The sequence below is a fragment of the Salvelinus namaycush genome, chromosome 22 (genome assembly GCF_016432855.1).
Source record: "Salvelinus namaycush isolate Seneca chromosome 22, SaNama_1.0, whole genome shotgun sequence".
NCBI classification, from domain to species: domain Eukaryota; kingdom Metazoa; phylum Chordata; class Actinopteri; order Salmoniformes; family Salmonidae; genus Salvelinus; species Salvelinus namaycush.
The window spans coordinates 1,468,592-1,487,105 of record NC_052328.1 but is presented as its reverse complement, the minus strand read 5'-3'; the positions used below and the strand labels follow the sequence as shown (position 1 = coordinate 1,487,105).

The window sequence follows — 18,514 nt, the reverse complement described above, 5'->3', positions numbered from 1 at the left end:
CCCTCGATCCTGACTAGTCTCTCAGTCCCTGCCACTGAAAAACATCCCCACAGCATGATGCTGCCACCACCATGCTTCATCATAGGGATGGTGCATGTTTCCTCCAGAGCGCTCAGGACCTCAGACTGGTGTGAAGGTTCACCTTCCAACAGGACAACGACCCTAAACACTCAGGCAAGACAACGCAGGTGTGGCTTCGGGACAAATCTCTGAATGTCCTTGAGTGGCCCAGCCAGAGACCAGACTTTAACCTGATTGAGCATCTCTGGAGAGACCGGAAATAGCTGTGCCACAACGCTCCCCATCCAACCTGACAGAGCTTGAGAGAATCTGCAGAGAAGATTGGGACAAACTCCCCAAATACAGGTGTGCCAAGCTTGTAGCGTCATGCCCAAGAAGACTCAAGGCTGTAATCACTGCCAAAGGTGCTTCAACAAAGTACTGAGTAAAGGGTCTGAATACCTATGTAAATGTGATATTTGAGTTTTTGTATATTTTTCAACAATTTCCTGTTTTTGCTTTGTCATTATGGGGTATTGTGATGTCATTATGGGGTATTGTGATGTCATTATGGGGTATTGTGAAAAGGAAAATTCAAGATATATATTTCCACTGAGCTGCGCTTCGATAGATGGGTCGAAGATGGAAGCCTGGTTTGCCCAGCAGAGATCGCCATTGACCTTTGAAGAATCTATCTGGTCGTAATGTTGTCGAGCGGATACGTTATAGCCTGTCGTTGTTATTAGGAGATTGTCTGTCCTACTCCACGTACGTTTACAGCTGCAGCTGATACATCCTAGAAGTCGAGTTATCACTTCTTCTTTAGTCAATAAGAGTTCAAAGTTCATACCATTTTGCCATAATTAGCTCGTGCTGAATTCTGGCTAGTCTAGTAGAAATTCATCCTTCCAGCGTAGTGATCGTCACCTCCACGTGATCTGGTCTCATGTACATTTCGTTATGTAGAGTGGATATTCAATCATTCGCAACCACAGCTCACTCTGGGGTTTGCTTAGTCTGATGTGAATTGGGTCACGGGGGCTTTATACTGGGGAAGAGAAGGGCATGTTTCATCCCTCTCCAACCAATGTCTGTTCAGTTGGGCGTGGCCACCGAGTAAGCATAAAATGACTTATGAAAACAATTCTCTCATTTAGAAAGATAAAATTACATTTAATATTTTCACAAATAGTTTCATATTTAAACATTTAAATTGCATAACAATTCCATGTGAATCTGATGACTAGAATGTGTAGACTTTCCAAGATATAATTTATGCCGTCCTATCATCAGTAATAATGTCTCAGAAGACAACTGATCTGACATCATATTCTTTAAGTAACAACGGACACTTTCAACTGGTTGGATTACAGAAATATTGTTCCATTCCCCAACCTTTTGATGTTACCATACTGTCTCTATGTTAAAAAAGGCTTTCCAAGAGTCTATTCTGTAGAGTAGAGAGAGAAAAGGGGAAAAGGTATTTATGGTGGGGGGGGGGGGGGGGGGGTCATAAACCTCACCCAACAGGTTAACGTCATGACACATGTTTTAGATCTGCAATGGCACACCTGTAAGAACCCTCTTCGTGCTGTGTCCAGGACGGTTGCAGAGTATGTCCTGCTCCAGCTTGCTTTGGATAAAGGGGAGACTGGCACTCCTACTTTGATATTCACTGGTTAACCTGTCCTTACACCTTTTGGTCCTGCTGTGTGTGTATGTGCATGCGTGCAGGACTGTTGCAGAGTACTGCCCCAAGCTCCAGTCTCTGAAGGTGAACCACTGTCACAACGTGACTGAGTCCAGCCTGGACCCCCTGCGGAAGAGGAACGTTGAGATTGACGTGGAGCCACCACTACAGAGGGCCCTTGTGCTGCTGCAGGTATGAGGGCGAAGGACACACTCATGTACAATTATTACTGTCATTTATAACACAACAATTAGTGTATTTGAATAATCACATATCACCCCCCAGTTTTAACACTTAACATCCGGGACCCTATACATTTAATGTGAATGGCTGAACACACAGCGTCTTGTATTGTTTCACTGAGGCATTGATGAAAGCAATTGTACTGTAAGGACCATACAAAACAAAATGTCCATCTGAAAGGATATGAAGTATCATCTATAATGTATTGTTGTTCTCTGTCTATTTCCCTGGTGATACTGCAGGATGTGGTGGGGTTCGCTCCCTTCATCAACCTCCAGATCTAGGCTAAAGTACATCTGTATTACTCATCCAACCAACTGGAAACAGGTAGGCTAGCTAGGCTAAGGAACATCTGTATTACTCATCCAACCAACTGGAAACAGGTAGGCTAGCTAGGCTAAAGTACATCTGTATTACTCATCCAACCAACTGAAAACAGGTAGGCTAGCTAGGCTAAATGACATCTGTATTACTCATCCAACCAACTGGAAACAGGTAGGCTAGCTAGGCTAAGGAACATCTGTATTACTCATCCAACCAACTGGAAACAGGTAGGCTAGCTAGGCTAAAGTACATCTGTATTACTCATCCAACCAACTGGAAACAGGTAGGCTAGCTAGGCTAAGGAACATCTGTATTACTCATCCAACCAACTGGAAACAGGTAGGCTAGCTAGGCTAAAGTACATCTGTATTACTCATCCAACCAACTGGAAACAGGTAGGCTAGCTAGGCTAAAATATATATGTATTACTCCTCCAACCAACTGAAAACAGGTAGGCTAGCTAGGCTAAGGAACATCTGTAAAACTCATCCAACCAACTGGAAACAGGTAGGCTAGCTAGGCTAAATGACATCTGTATTACTCATCCAACCAACTGGAAACAGGTAGGCTAGCTAGGCTAAAATAGATCTGTATTACTCCTCCTTCCAACCAACTGGAAACAGGTAGGCTAGCTAGGCTAAAGGACATCTGTATTACTCCTCCTTCCAACCAACTGGAAACAGGTAGGCTAGCTAGGCTAAAATACATCTGTATTACTCCTCCTTCCAACTGGAAACAGGTAGGCTAGCTAGGCTAAAATACATCTGTATTACTCCTCCTTCCAACTGGAAACAGGTAGGCTAGCTAGGCTAAATGACATCTGTATTACTCCTCCTTCCAACTGGAAACAGGTAGGCTAGCTAGGCTAAATGACATCTGTATTACTCATCCAACTAACTGGAAACAGGTAGGCTAGCTAGGCTAAATTACATCTGTATTACTCCTCTTTCTAACTGGAAACAGGTAGGCTAGCTAGGCTAAAATACATCTGTATTACTCCTCCTTCCAACTGGAAACAGGTAGGCTAGCTCGCTAGCTGACGCTTCTCAGAATCAGCTAAATATTTGAATATTTTTGCTCTAAATACCTGTTTAGCTGTGTTCCTATTTATTCATTCAGTATGAATGTTATGTAACTACAAATCTCCTGAAGTGTGCACTTGTTCACCACTCCCCATATATAAAGTATTGGATAGGTGTAGGTACGGGCTAGACAGTTTCCACAATGTTTATTATACCAGTAATTACCAGTAAATGCAGTGCATACTTAGGGACAAAGGACAGAATATTGGACTCTACTTTAATGTTCTGCAGTCTATGTAACCAGCGGTATTGTTTTTTTGCAGGTTTTCCTCCACTAGGAGAATGACCTGTTTCAATTGAAACACACCCTGTGTGCTGGGACGTCAATTAAGCAATTCAAGGACAAACAAAAACGGATGTATATGGGAAATATATTGTAGAACTTGTCTCTTATTTATTACAGTGATGTTGCAGATTATAATTATGCACTTAGGAAAAGACTGAAGGAAGCCATGCACTTTTCAGTAACGCTGTCATGAGTCCAAAAGATTCCTGCAGTATTTATTTGTATTTCATCACACCCTAACAACACTTTAGATGTTCTTGTGATCTATAGCTTTAGAAAAGGACCAGTCCAACCAAAGGAGAAGACGTAACTATAAGAGCATATTGTTGAGTTTTTGTGTGTTTATTGACATGTTACTCTGCTAAATGTATGATACATACACCTCTAAATGTTTCATTCAGATTAGCTAGGTGAACTTTTTATATATTAGGTAGGTACACTTTTTATATTACGTAAATAAACGTTTTATATTGTGTGTTTGCATTGACCTTACATTGACTGAAACTATGCTCTTACAATATCCGTTTTAATGGTAGTTGAGCTGATCAGTTCAGGCCTGGCCCACCATTTTGTTAAAATGTCATTTTAAAATGTTGTAAGAATCTGGATACCATGATCTTGAAATCCTCCTTTTGTCTGTTTACTTCAGGAAATCTGGTTTTCCATTTGAACGTCTGAAAACATGTAGGACTAGTTGTAAAACCACATTAGTTCAATAAGCTTTCTCATATGGTAGGCTATGAAGAAGGACACATTTCTGTTTGTTTTTTCAATAGTCACATATTACAATCCCAGTTTTACATCTTGGAAGAAACATGAGAAGAACTTGCAGTGTAAAGTACATTTTAATGTGATTGGCTGATCACCCCACATTGTATTGTTTCACTGAGGAGTTGCAGTATTGAAAACGGTTGTATTCTATGTGTAATGAGGACCATCCAATCATGTCTATCTGAGAATATAAAGTTCTATCTATAACCTATGAGCTTTGTCTTGCTATCGTACTACATTATCTCTGGGTGGCAGTTGGAAGGAACAGGACTTCTCTTTGTGTAGACATAACATTACAACCAGAAGGAATGTTCTCTTCCTGTAACAAACATATGCCTGTACATGTGCACGTCGGTGAACTTCAAGTGAAATGGTTTGAAAACGTACTTCAATTCAGGCATGGAAGGTGCCACTGTACTACTAATTATCCCACAATGCTTCACTGCGAGTTGAGAAGTGGGTATTTTTACTGTCACAGTACTCAATCTCCTGACTGTTAATGCACCAGGCTGGGAGCAACACAGGGTCAGTATTACAGCCTTACCCTTGTAACAGTTTAGGGGTTAAATGCCTTGCTCAAGGCCACAATGGCAGTAGGGGATGGCACCAGCCCTGTGCCTGTTGTCTTTTAAATGCTGTGCTTGATTTAGCTTACCTGGTGCAATAGAATAGTCCCAAAAGTGCAAACCCCACTCACCCATCTGGCACTCCAGACAGGCTCAAGCAAACGCTCAAACAACAGGCTGAATGAAATCAACTTGAACTTTAATACTGTTGGTTCTACTACAGGAACCCTCACATGCTGACAGCTCTCTGACTAGCTGGAGGATCCAGTGTTACACCTCCTCACAGTAATATTATGCCAGTAAATATCTGAAGGCAAATGCACAAACATACAGAGATAGTCCTGAGGTAACCAAATACTGTATATGAACAATGTTGTGTATTTTGAAGTGTTCTTGTGGGTTGGCTAAGGCTTAATGCCCGAGGAGGCAGAGTAACCTATTATGCTTTTGAGAATAGAATGTTGATGCCTGGACGATGTAGAAACGATGTAGAATTGCATCATTTAAAATGTAGGCTTTTCTTAAATACGTCTGCAAGACATCTTGCCAATTAACAAACTATGTCTAAACTGCATCTTCCCAATGCGTAATGTATATAGGTTACATTGTGCCTACGTTGGGCAGAGGTTTGTGTGCTGTCTGGGATCAGGCATCAAATCAGCACGAAATGACAGGGGGAGAACATCATCATTGAAAGCACATAGAACATCATACATATTTATTGCCTGATGATCTTCCTTGATTTTTGGGGTCGGCAGGTAGCCTAGAGGTTAGAACATTGGACCAGTATCCGAAAGGTTGCTGGATTGAATCCCCGAGCTGACAATAATAAAAATCTGTCGTTCTGCCCCTGAACAAGGCAGTTACCCCACTGTTCCTAGGCTGTCGTTGTAAATAAGAATTTGTTCTTAACTGACTTGCCTAGACTGTGGAGTTTTTCAGGATAAAAAAATGAACAGAAAGGAGCTAAGCACAGCCAAAGTCATAGAGGACAACCTGATTCAGTCTGCTTTCCACCAGACACTGGGAGATGACTTCACCTTTCAGCTGGACAACAACCTAAAACACACATCTACACTGAGGTTCTATACCAAGACGACATTGAATGTTCCTGAGGGGACTAGTTACAGGTTTGACTTGAAAATATATGGCAAGACTTGAAAGTGTCCATCTAGCATTGATCAACAACCAACTTGACAGAGCTTGGAGAATTTTGAAAAAAGAATAATGGGCAAATATCCAATCCAAGGCTCTTAAGACTTACCCCAAAAGACCTGCGACTGTAATCGCTGCCAAAGGTGATTGTAACGTATGTTTTTTCGATGTGCTACAGGCCAGAACAAGCCTGTTTGACATGTTGTTTTGCATATGGATGTGGATTCATCTGGATCATAACAGTCTTCTAGGGTTGTGATGACAGAGGCTGTGGTCATAGAGCTGTGTGGTCTTCAGTGTGCTGGGAACATGGTCAATTAAAGACCTGTTGTGACGTTAACTCATTTATTTATTCATCACTTTGTTCATCTTACCAGGTTGGTGGTTTACTGCAAACTAATGATATTGTCTTATATTGGTTTATCTTGTCAGAGAACACACTGCAGGTTTGATATAACAGTTACACCAGGTTGTCTGGACCAGAACACACTGCAGGCCTGATATAAAATGGCGCTACAAGATGGCGTAGCAGTCAGACGTCTTTGTCTTGTCTCGTCCCATGTATATATATTTTTATATATTTTTCTTCACATTAAAAAAAATATTTTTCCTAAACCTCAACTTCAAAATACTCTCCCGCAACCCACCTCACCCAATGTGGTGTGGATCTGTTTTTTTCTAAAGTATTTCTATTTACCTCCGAACTGGAATACCTCAACTGAAGCTAGCTAGCTAACTAGCTACCAGCTATCAGTCAGTTAACCACTGCTAGCGGTCATCAGCTAACCTTTAGCTCGGAAAGCTCTCGCCATTTCGTACAACACGTTTCAAACCAGAGCATACCAGACCTATTTTTCTCTCCATATCTCCGGATTCCTACCGCAAACTCTGAACTTTTTCATCTGGATCATCACAGCTAGCTAACCGCAACCCGGGTTGACTACTCCTGGCTAATGTTTCCGTCCCGGAGCTAGCACCAACTAGCCTGGAGCTAGCACCAACTAGCCTGGAGCTAGCCCATGCTAGACCCATCTCCCGGCTAGGGCTCCTGGGCTACTCCTGAAGCCCACTCCTTGGCTACAATATCCGGACCCCGATCCTTCACGACTGGAATACCGACATAATCTGCCCAAGGATCCCAACAGGCCCCTCAGGCGCGACGTCCCCTGAAGGCCCATTCTGCTAACCGCGGCCTGCTAGCTATCTAGAGCATATTGGACTGTTAGCTGATCCATCGGCCAGTTTCTTGGACCACTATACCCATTTTGCCAATTGGACTTGGACCCCTCTGCTACTTGGAACCCTACTAATTCCACGACTGGTCTATCGACATCACCGCACGAGGAGGAGAAAACAGACTTTCCCCCATCGCAACGTCCCTCTAAGGCCCTTATGCTAGCTTGCTAGCCCCAGCCTGCTAACTGCTAGCTTGCTAGCCCTGGCCTGCTAACTGTCTGAATCGCCGTGTCCCCAGCCAGCCCAACCACTCACTGGACCCATACGATCACTTGGCTACGCATGCCTCTCCCTAATATCAATATGCCTTGTCCATTACTGTCCTGGTTAGTGATTACTGTCTTATTTCACTGTAGAGCCTCTAGCCCTGCTCAATATGCCGTAACCAACCATGTTGTTCCACCTCCCACATATGTGATGACATCACCTGGTTTAAACGTCTCTAGAGACTATATCTCTCTCATCATTACTCAATGCCTAGGTTTACCTCCAATGTACTCTCTTCCTACCATAACATTGTCTGTACATTATGCCTTGAATCTATGCTATCGTGCCCAGAAACCTGCTCCCTTTACTCTCTGTTCCAAACGTGCTAGACGGTCAGTTCTTATAGCCTTTAGCCGTACCCTTATCCGACTTCTCATCTGTTCCTCTGGTGATGTAGAGGTTAATCCAGGACCTGCAGTGCCTAGCTCCACTCCTACTCCCCAGGTGCTCTCATTTGTTGACTTCTGTAACCGTAAAAGCATTGGTTTCATGCATGTTGACATTAGAAGCCTACTCCCTAAGTTTGCTTTATTCACTGCTTTAGCACATTCTGCCAACCCGGATGTCTTAGCCGTGTCTGAATCCTGTCTTAGGAAAACCACCAAAACCCCTGAAATTTCTATCCCTAACTATACAATTTTCCGCCAAGATAGAACTGCCAAAGGGGGCGGTGTTGCAATCTACTGCAAAGATAGCCTGCAGAGTTCTGTCTTACTATCCAGGTCTGTACCAAAACAATTCGAGCTTCTACTTCTGAAAATTCACCTTTCCAGAAACAAGTCTCTCACCGTTGTCGCTTGCTATAGACCACCCTCTGCCCCCAGCTGTGCCCTGGACACCATATGTGAATTGATTGCCCCCCATCTATCTTCAGAACTCCTACTGTTAGGTGACCTAAACTGGGACATGCTTAACACCCTGGCCATCCTACAATCTAAACTAGATGCCCTCAATCTCACACAAATTATCAATGAACCTACCAGGTACAGCCCCAAATCCGTAAACACGGGCACCCTCATAGATATCATCCTAACTAACTCGCCCTCCAAATACACCTCTGCTGTTTTCAGCCAAGATCTCAGCAATCACTGCCTCATTGCCTGCATCCGTAATGGGTCTGCGGTCAAACGACCACCCCTCATCACTGCCAAACGCTCCCTAAAACACTTCAGCGAACAGGCCTTTCTAATCGACCTGGCCAGGGTATCCTGGAATGACATTGACATCATTCCGTCAGTAGAGGATGCCTGGTTATTCTTTAAAAGTGCCTTCCTCACCATCTTAAATAAGCATGCTCCATTCAACAAATGTAGAACCAGGAATAGATATAGCCCTTGGTTCACTCCAGACCTGTCTGCCCTTGACCAGCACAAAAACATCCTGTGATATGCAACTTTTCAGGGAAGTTAGGAACCAATATACACAGGCAGTTAGGAAAGCTAAGGCTAGGTTTTTCAAACAGAAATTTTCATCCTGTAGTACAAACTCCAAAAAGTTCTGGGACACTGTAAAGTCCATGGAGAATAAGAGCACCTCCTCCCAGCTGCCCACTGCACTGAGGCTAGGAAACACTGTCACTACTGATAAATCCACAATAATTGAGAATTTCAAGAAGCATTTTTTCATGGCTGGCCATGCTTTCCACCTGGCTACCCCTACCCCGGTCAACAGCCCTGCGCTCCCCACAGCAACTCGCCCAAACCTCCCCCACTTCTCCATCACCCAAATCCAGATAGCTGATGTTCTGAAAGAGCTGCAAAATCTGGACCCCTACAAATCAGCCGGGCTAGAAAATCTGGACCCTCTCTTTCTAAAATTATCTGCCGAAATTGTTGCAACCCCTATTACTAGCCTGTTCAACCTCTCTTTCGTATCGTCTGAGATTCCCATAGATTGGAAAGCTGCCGTGGTCACCCCCCTCTTCAAAGGGGGAGACACTCTAGACCCAAACTGCTACAGACCTATATCTATTCTACCCTGCCTTTCTAAGGTCTTTGAAAGCCAAGTTAACAAACAGATTACTGACCATTTTGAATCCCACCGTACCTTCTCCGCTATGCAATCTGGTTACAGAGCTGGTCATGGGTACACCTCAGCCACGCTCAAGGTCCTAAACGATATCATAACCGCCATCGATAAGAGACATTACTGTGCAGCCGTATTCATCGACCTGGCTAAGGCTTTCGACTCTGTCAATCACAACATTGGCAGACTCAATAGCCTTGGTTTCTCAAATGATTGCCTCGCTTGGTTCAACAACTACTTCTCTGATAGAGTTCACTATGTCAAATCGGTGGGCCTGTTGTCCGGACCTCTGGCAGTCTCTATGGGGGTGCCACAGGGTTCAATTCTCGAGTCGACTCTCTTCTCTGTATACATCAATGATGTTGCTCTTGCTGCTGGTGATTCTCTGATACACCTCTACGCAGACGACACCATTCTGTATACCTCTGGCCCTTCGTTGGACACTGTGTTAACTAACCTCCAGATGAGCTTCAATGCTATACAACTCTCCTTCCGTGGCCTCCAACTGTTCTTAAATGCAAGTAAAACTAAATACATTCTCTTGAACCGATCGCTGCCCGCCCGTCCAGCATCACTACTCTGGACGGTTCTGACTTAGAATATGTGGACAACTACAAATACCCTAGGTGTCTGGTTAGACTGTAAACTCTCCTTCCAGACTCACATTAAACATCTCCAATCCAAAATTAAATCTAGAATCGGCTTCCTATTTGCAACATCCTTCACTCATGCTGCCAAACATACCCTTGTAAAACTGACCATCCTACCAATCCTCGACTTCGGCGATGTCATTTACAAAATAGCCTCCTACACTCCACTCAACAAATTGGATGCAGTCTATCACAGTGCCATCCGTTTTGTCACCAAAGCCCCATATACTACCCACCACTGCGACCTGTATGCTCTCGTTGGCTGGCCCTTGCTTCATACTCGTCGCCCACTGGCTCCAGGTCATCTACAAGTCTCTGCTAGGTAAAGCCCCGCCTTATCTCAGCTCACTGGTCACCATAGCAGCACCCACCTGTAGCACGCGCTCCAGCTGGTATATCTCACTGGTCACCCCCAAAGCCAATTCTTCCTTTGGCCGCCTCTCCTTCCAGTTCTCTGCTGCCAATGACTGGAACGAACTGCAAAAATCTCCGAAGCTGGAGACTCTTACCTCCCTCACTATCTTTGAGCACCAGCTGTCAGAGCACCTCACAGATCACTGCACCTGTAATTAGCTCATCTGTAAATAGCCCATCCAATCTACCTCATCCCCATACTGTATGTATTTATTTATTTATCTTGCGCCTTTGCACCCCAGAATCTCAACTTGCACATTCATCCTCTGCACATCCTACCATTCCAGTGTTTAATTGCTATATAGTAATTACTTTGCCACCATGGCTTATTTATTGCCTTACCTCTCTTATCCTACCTCATTTGCACATGCTGTATATAGATTTTCCTACTGTATTATTGATTGTATGTTTGTTTATTCCATGTGTTGTTGTATGTGTCAAATGCTTTGCTTTATCTTAGCCAGGTCGCAGTTGCAAATGAGACCTTGTTCTCAACTAGCTTACCTGGTTAAATAAAGGCGAAAAAAAAGACAGGTACACCAGGTTGTCTGGACCAGAACACACTGCAGGCCTGATATAACAGTTACACCAGGTTGTCTGGACCAGAACACACTGCAGGTCTGATATAACAGTTACACCAGGCCGTTCTTCTCCACGTCTCTTTTGGATGTCCTGGATTTGTCTTCCCATCCGGTGTACTGTGTATTAATTGCAGGCTGTGTTTTGGTGATAGTCTGCATACTATATGTCCCAGCCATTGCCATCTTTTGTTCTTCACCATCAAGGTCAAGGGTGTTGTGTCTGTCTCAAATTAAACGTCCCCTCAAACAGATCTTTATTCATCCATTGTCAGTGGAAATGTGTATATTTCCTGCCACAGACAGTACCCAACCCTCTGAAACACTGTTCACGTAACAGGCAATTAAACAATTAAGATATATTTCATCTGAAAATGTTTATTGAAAACATAAATACATTTTCCCAATAAGCACTTGTTGTCTTTAAAAGACATTGTTACAGTTGTTGTTTAGCTAAAATGGTTCTATGTAGATCTTTTAGGGGTCTCGTATATTAAGAATGCAATAAAACCCCTTTAAGTTGTATCTATATATTATTTTCTAAGAGTATAGTGAGTGACATTGTGTGCATTGAGTGTTGACTTATTTGATGACCTGGAGCGAGTTTGCATAGGTTTTCTGAAGAATCAATTTACATCATGTTTTTGTACCAAGATTAGCCAAAATCATGTGTTCTTAGGGAAATGCTTAGGGGGTTGGCGTAATGGAAATGACCTGGAGAGGTAGGATAAAAGACGTAACAGCAGAGAGGCAACTCATTCTCTGGACCACATCGCAGTCTGCTTCTACCAACTCCAGAATCTCCAGGTTAGTTGAACTTTATTATTATTGTTGTCCTAGGAGGAAGGGTTTTCTAGACAATGTGTGTCTGCTTCTGCTTTGCTTGTTCTTTGGAGTCTGGAACGCCCGGGTTACTGTAAAATGTCTTTGTGACAAACGCTGATGTAAAAAAAGGATTTAGAAATTAATTTGATTAATTGATTGGTTGATTGGTTGATTGGTTGGTTAATTGATTGACTTATTGTCCAACCTGGATGGGGGTGTTTTTTGTGTAGGAAAGGATGAGGCACCAGGGTGTGTTAGTGCTGGTCACTCTGCTGGGTTTCCTGTTGGCAAACCAGCTCAACCAGGTTAACGCTAAGGAAGGTATGTCTAGTGTGTGTGTTTGTATGTTGTGTGTGTACATTTTTTCCTACCTTATCAGGACCACAATCTCCTGACAAGTCACTAGAATGTCCTGACAAGTCACTAGAATGTCCGGACAAGTCACTAGAATGTCCGGACAAGTCACTAGAATGTCCGGACAAGTCACTAGAATGTCCGGACAAGTCACTAGAATGTCCGGACAAGTCACTAGAATGTCCGGACAAGTCACTAGAATGTCCGGACAAGCCACTAGAATGTCCCGATAAGCCACTAGAATGTCCGGACAAGCCACTAGACTGTCCGGACAAGCCACTAGACTGTCCGGACAAGTCACTAGAATGTCCGGACAAGTCACTAGAATGTCCGGACAAGTCACTAGAATGTCCGGACAAGCCACTAGAGTGTCCCGACAAGCCACTAGAATGTCCCGACAAGCCACTAGAATGTCCCGACAAGCCACTAGAATGTCCCGACAAGCCACTAGAATGTCCCGACAAGCCACTAGAATGTCCCGAAAAGCCACTAGTGTCCCGACAAGCCATTAGAATGTCCCGACAAGCCACTAGAATGTCCCGACAAGTTAGGAGAACAAGAAAAATGTTGAAACGTCAAGACTTTTGTCATGTGCTGAATTAGTTTAAATGCTATTTTAGGTTTAGGGTTTGAGGTTAAGGTTAGAGTTGGGGTTAAGATTAAGGTTAGGGTTGAAGTCAGGGTAAGGTTATGGGTCAGGGTTAGGTTTAGGCTTAGGAAAAATAAGATTTTGAATGGGAATACATTTGTACTCCACAAAAAGTCCTGAAAATGCATGAAAACAAAGCTGTTTGTGTGTTTTAAAGAGAAGGGTGTTTTTGAGTATGTAGAAGATGCATCGTTTTAATACAGTTCAATAAATTGTACTGTATGTCCTCTCTGACAGATGTGGCTGTCAGTGGGCCCAGAAAACTGGATTCTGCAGAGATTGATCCTATTGCTGAAAAGCAGGGTAAGTGTGTATGTTTCTCTTGGTTTTCTATCTATCTATCTATCTATCTATCTATCTATCTATCTATCTATCTATCTATCTATCTATCTATCTATCTATCTATCTATCTATCTATCTATCTATCTATCTATCTATCTATCTATATATCTATCTATCTATTCAAGGGGCTTTATTGACATGGGAAACATGTGTTAACATTGCCAAAGCAAGTGAGGTAGATAATATACAAAATTGAAGTAAACAATAAAAATTAACAGTAAACATTACACTTACAGAAGTTTCAAAACAATAAAGACATTACAAATGTCATATTATATATATACAGTGTTGTAACAATGTACAAATGGTTAAAGTACACAATGGAAAATAAATAAGCATAAATATGGGTTGTATTTACAATGGTGTTTGTTCTTCACTGGTTGCCCTTTTCTTGTGGCAACAGGTCACACATCTTGCTGCTGTGATGGCACACTGTGGAATTTCACCCAGTAGATATGGGAGTTTATCAAATTTGGATTTGTTTTCGAATTCTTTGTGGATCTGTGTAATCTGAGGGAAATATGTCTCTCTAATATGTTCATACATTGGGCAGGAGGTTAGGAAGTGCAGCTAAGTTTCCACCTCCACCTTCCACCTTTGTGGGCACTGAGCACATAGCCTGTCTTCTCTTGAGAGCCATGTCTGCCTACGGCGGCCTTTCTCAATAGCAAGGCTATGCTCACTGAGTCTGTATCTATCTATCTATCTATCTATCTATCTATCTATCTATCTATCTATCTATCTATCTATCTATCTATCTATCTATCTATCTATCTATCTATCTATCTATCTATCTATCTATCTATCTATCTATCTATCTATCTATCTATCTATCTATCTATCTATCTATCTATCTATCTATCTATCTATCTATCTATCTATCTATCTATCTACAAATAATAATGAAAGTAGACACTTGTGTTTCATTTTTAATAACTTTTGTTTAATCTTTCTCTGAAAAGACTCTTTGCCTCAAGAAGAACTAGAGGCTCAAAATGACAGTAAGTTAATCTCTCTACAACATAGTACATTGATACTAACTTTACTACTACCAGTAATGATAATAATGTAGCTTGCTGAGCAGTCAATACCTAGCTGGAACTAGTGTGTACATGTCCTGACACACTCCCAGATAATGATGTCTCTTATACTATGTACAGTATGACAGCTGATATTCAAAGTAGACACTTGTGTTTCATTTTTAATAACTTTTGTTTAATCTTTCTCTGAAAAGACTCTTTGCCTCAAGAAGAACCAGAGGCTCAAAATGACGGTAAGTTAATCTCTCTACAACATAGTACATTGATACAGTGTTGTAACAATGTACAAATGGTTAAAGTACACAATGGAAAATAAATAAGCATAAATATGGGTTGTATTTACAATGGTGTTTGTTCTTCACTGGTTGCCCTTTTCTTGTGGCAACAGGTCACAACTCTTGCTGCTGTGATGGCACACTGTGGAATTTCACCCAGTAGATATGGGAGTTTATCAAATTTGGATTTGTTTTCAAATTCTTTGTGGATCTGTGTAATCTGAGGGAAATATGTCTCTCTAATATGGTCATACATTGGGCAGGAGGTTAGGAAGTGCAGCTCAGTTTCCACCTCATTTTGTGGGCAGTGAGCACAGCCTGTCTTCTCTTGAGAGCCATGTCTGCCTACGGCGGCCTTTCTCAATAGCAAGGCTATGCTCACTGAGTCTGTATCTATCTATCTATCTATCTATCTATCTATCTATCTATCTATCTATCTATCTATCTATCTATCTATCTATCTATCTATCTATCTATCTATCTATCTATCTATCTATCTATCTATCTATCTATCTATCTATCTATCTATCTATCTATCTATCTATCTATCTACAAATAATAATGAAAGTAGACACTTGTGTTTCATTTTAATAACTTTTGTTTAATCTTTCTCTGAAAAGACTCTTTGCCTCAAGAAGAACTAGAGGCTCAAAATGACAGTAAGTTAATCTCTCTACAACATAGTACATTGATACTAACTTTACTACTACCAGTAATGATAATAATGTAGCTTGCTGAGCAGTCAATACCTAGCTGGAACTAGTGTGTACATGTCCTGCCACACTCCCAGATAATGATGTCTCTTATACTATGTACAGTATGACAGCTGATATTCAAAGTAGACACTTGTGTTTCATTTTTAATAACTTTTGTTTAATCTTTCTCTGAAAAGACTCTTTGCCTCAAGAAGAACCAGAGGCTCAAAATGACGGTAAGTTAATCTCTCTACAACATAGTACATTGATACAGTGTTGTAACAATGTACAAATGGTTAAAGTACACAATGGAAAATAAATAAGCATAAATATGGGTTGTATTTACAATGGTGTTTGTTCTTCACTGGTTGCCCTTTTCTTGTGGCAACAGGTCACAACTCTTGCTGCTGTGATGGCACACTGTGGAATTTCACCCAGTAGATATGGGAGTTTATCAAATTTGGATTTGTTTTCAAATTCTTTGTGGATCTGTGTAATCTGAGGGAAATATGTCTCTCTAATATGGTCATACATTGGGCAGGAGGTTAGGAAGTGCAGCTCAGTTTCCACCTCATTTTGTGGGCAGTGAGCACAGCCTGTCTTCTCTTGAGAGCCATGTCTGCCTACGGCGGCCTTTCTCAATAGCAAGGCTATGCTCACTGAGTCTGTATCTATCTATCTATCTATCTATCTATCTATCTATCTATCTATCTATCTATCTATCTATCTATCTATCTATCTATCTATCTATCTATCTATCTATCTATCTATCTATCTATCTATCTATCTATCTATCTATCTATCTATCTATCTATCTATCTATCTACAAATAATAATGAAAGTAGACACTTGTTTCATTTTTAATAACTTTTGTTTAATCTTTCTCTGAAAAGACTCTTTGCCTCAAGAAGAACCAGAGGCTCAAAATGACGGCAAGTTAATCTCTCTACAACATAGTACATTGATACTAACTTTACTACTACCAGTAATGATAATAATGTAGCTTGCTGAGCAGTCAATACCTAGCTGGAACTAGTGTGTACATGTCCTGACACACTCCCAGATAATGATGCCTCTTATACTATGTACAGTATGACAGCTGATATTGAAAGTAGACACTTGTGTTTCATTTTTAACAACTTTTGTTTAATCTTTCTCTGAAAAGACTCTTTGCCTCAAGAAGAACTAGAGGCTCAAAATGACGGTAAATTAATCTCTCTACAACATAGTACATTGATACTAACTTTACTACTACCAGTAATGATAATAATGTAGCTTGCTGAGCAGTCAATACCTAGCTGGAACTAGTGTGTACATGTCCTGAAACACTACCAGATAATGATGTCTCTTATACTATGTACAGTATGACAGCTGATATTGATATGAATATTTCATAAATACAGAGGCAGCTGCAGTAGGATTACTGCAGGAGATGCAGGGGACACCCAAATCAGAGAAGTTGCAAAATCTGTTTTGGGGATGGCGTTACAGATTTCGCAGGATTTACTGGAATCTCAGACGTATCAACCAGCGGCTGATCAGGCGTCTCCGACGTCTCAGACGTATCATGGGTCGTAGATGGTGGCGCCATCAGCATTGTGGATAAGCACCTGTAAGTCCTACTCTTTCTTTGAGAGGTGAGATGTCTGTGTGACCTGGATATCTGAAAGTAAAGTAATGTCATAAAGTCAGGAGGGAGGGTAAATACATCACATCCTGGACATCTGAAAGTAAAGTAATGTATTTACCTTCCCTCCTGACTTTATGACATCACATCCTGGACATCTGATCTGCATCCACCACCTGGGTTCTTTAATCCTGCCTCCACTGATACAACAACCAATTAGAAACAAGTGTTTGTACAAATTAGTATTATAGCATTATAAAAAGTTACAGTAATATATATATATGTGTGTGTGTGTTGCCATAAGGTATTGAGGATCCTCTCCTGTCTCCATATTGAATGGACCACTATGGAACTCACACGTCACCTGACATCACCTGCCATTATTACCAACGGACGCAGATCTGCACATCACAATATATCCATCCATTGTACCGTCCATATCTTCTGAATGTACCGTCCATATCTTCTGAATGTACCGTCCATATCTTCTGAATGTACCGTCCATATCTTCTGAATGTACCGTCCATATCTTCTGAATGTACCGTCCATATCTTCTGAATGTACCGTCCATATCTTCTGAATGTACCGTCCATATCTTCTGAATGTACCGTCCATATCTTCTGATTGTACATCAGTATTAATGATGTGATTGATAAACGATGACGATGTGAATTCATGGTGGAAACGTTGTATGGCTCACCAGTTTAACTGTAATCCTTCAATAAACCTATATTAAGCATCATACATTTGTTAGCTGTGATTTTAAAATCTGCCAAATATGTTAAAACCTCCCTCTCTTTCCTTGTCTGATTGGCTGTTCAGGGGTTGTAGAAGCCTCCCTCTCTTTGCTCATCTGATTGGCTGTTCAGGGGTTGTAGAAGCCTCCCTCTCTTTGCTCATCTGATTGGCTGTTCAGGGGTTGTAGAAGCCTCCCTCTCTTTGCTCATCTGATTGGCTGTTCAGGGGTTGTAGAAGCCTCCCTCTCTTTCCTTGTCTGATTGGCTGTTCAGGGGTTGTAGAAGCCTCCCTCTCTTTGCTCATCTGATTGACAGATCAGTAGTTGTCATCATGTTGCTAGGTAGAGTAGGGTGATATGCTAGTTTACACACTCTGTATGTGTCCTAAATGGCACTCTATTCTGTCCAGAACCCCGTGGTCTCTGGTCTAAAGTAGTGCACTGCATAGAGAATGTGGTACCATTTGGAATGCAGTCTATCATGTACTTCCTGCTGACTTTATAGATCAAAGGTCACATTGGGGGATCTAGACACTGAGCAACAGGAAGATTAAAGGTCACATTAGGGGAACTAGACACTGGCCAACAGAAAACATTTCACTATCTCTGCTCTGACTCTACCTTGTGGACATGAATTGTAGTTACATCTTTGGTTTCCGGGATTCATCCGATGACTTAATTAAT

General features: G+C 41.7%; 3 long non-coding RNA genes across 3 annotated transcripts; all 3 read left to right on the top strand.

Annotated features, from left to right (window-relative positions):
• Nucleotides 1–1,801: 1,801 nt before the first annotated feature.
• Nucleotides 1,802–3,905, top strand: LOC120017985. The gene is made up of 3 exons (XR_005472165.1): nt 1,802–1,882; nt 2,176–2,260; nt 3,603–3,905. It is a non-coding gene; the product is annotated as an uncharacterized LOC120017985 (long non-coding RNA).
• Nucleotides 3,906–12,052: 8,147 nt separating this feature from the next.
• LOC120017872 lies at nt 12,053–13,418 on the top strand. The gene is made up of 3 exons (XR_005472151.1): nt 12,053–12,094; nt 12,343–12,433; nt 13,353–13,418. It is a non-coding gene; the product is annotated as an uncharacterized LOC120017872 (long non-coding RNA).
• A 3,225-nt stretch (nt 13,419–16,643) lies between these two features.
• Nucleotides 16,644–17,591, top strand: LOC120017787. Its single transcript, XR_005472145.1, has 3 exons — nt 16,644–16,671; nt 16,871–17,079; nt 17,399–17,591. It is a non-coding gene; the product is annotated as an uncharacterized LOC120017787 (long non-coding RNA).
• The last annotated feature ends 923 nt before the right edge of the window (nt 17,592–18,514 follow it).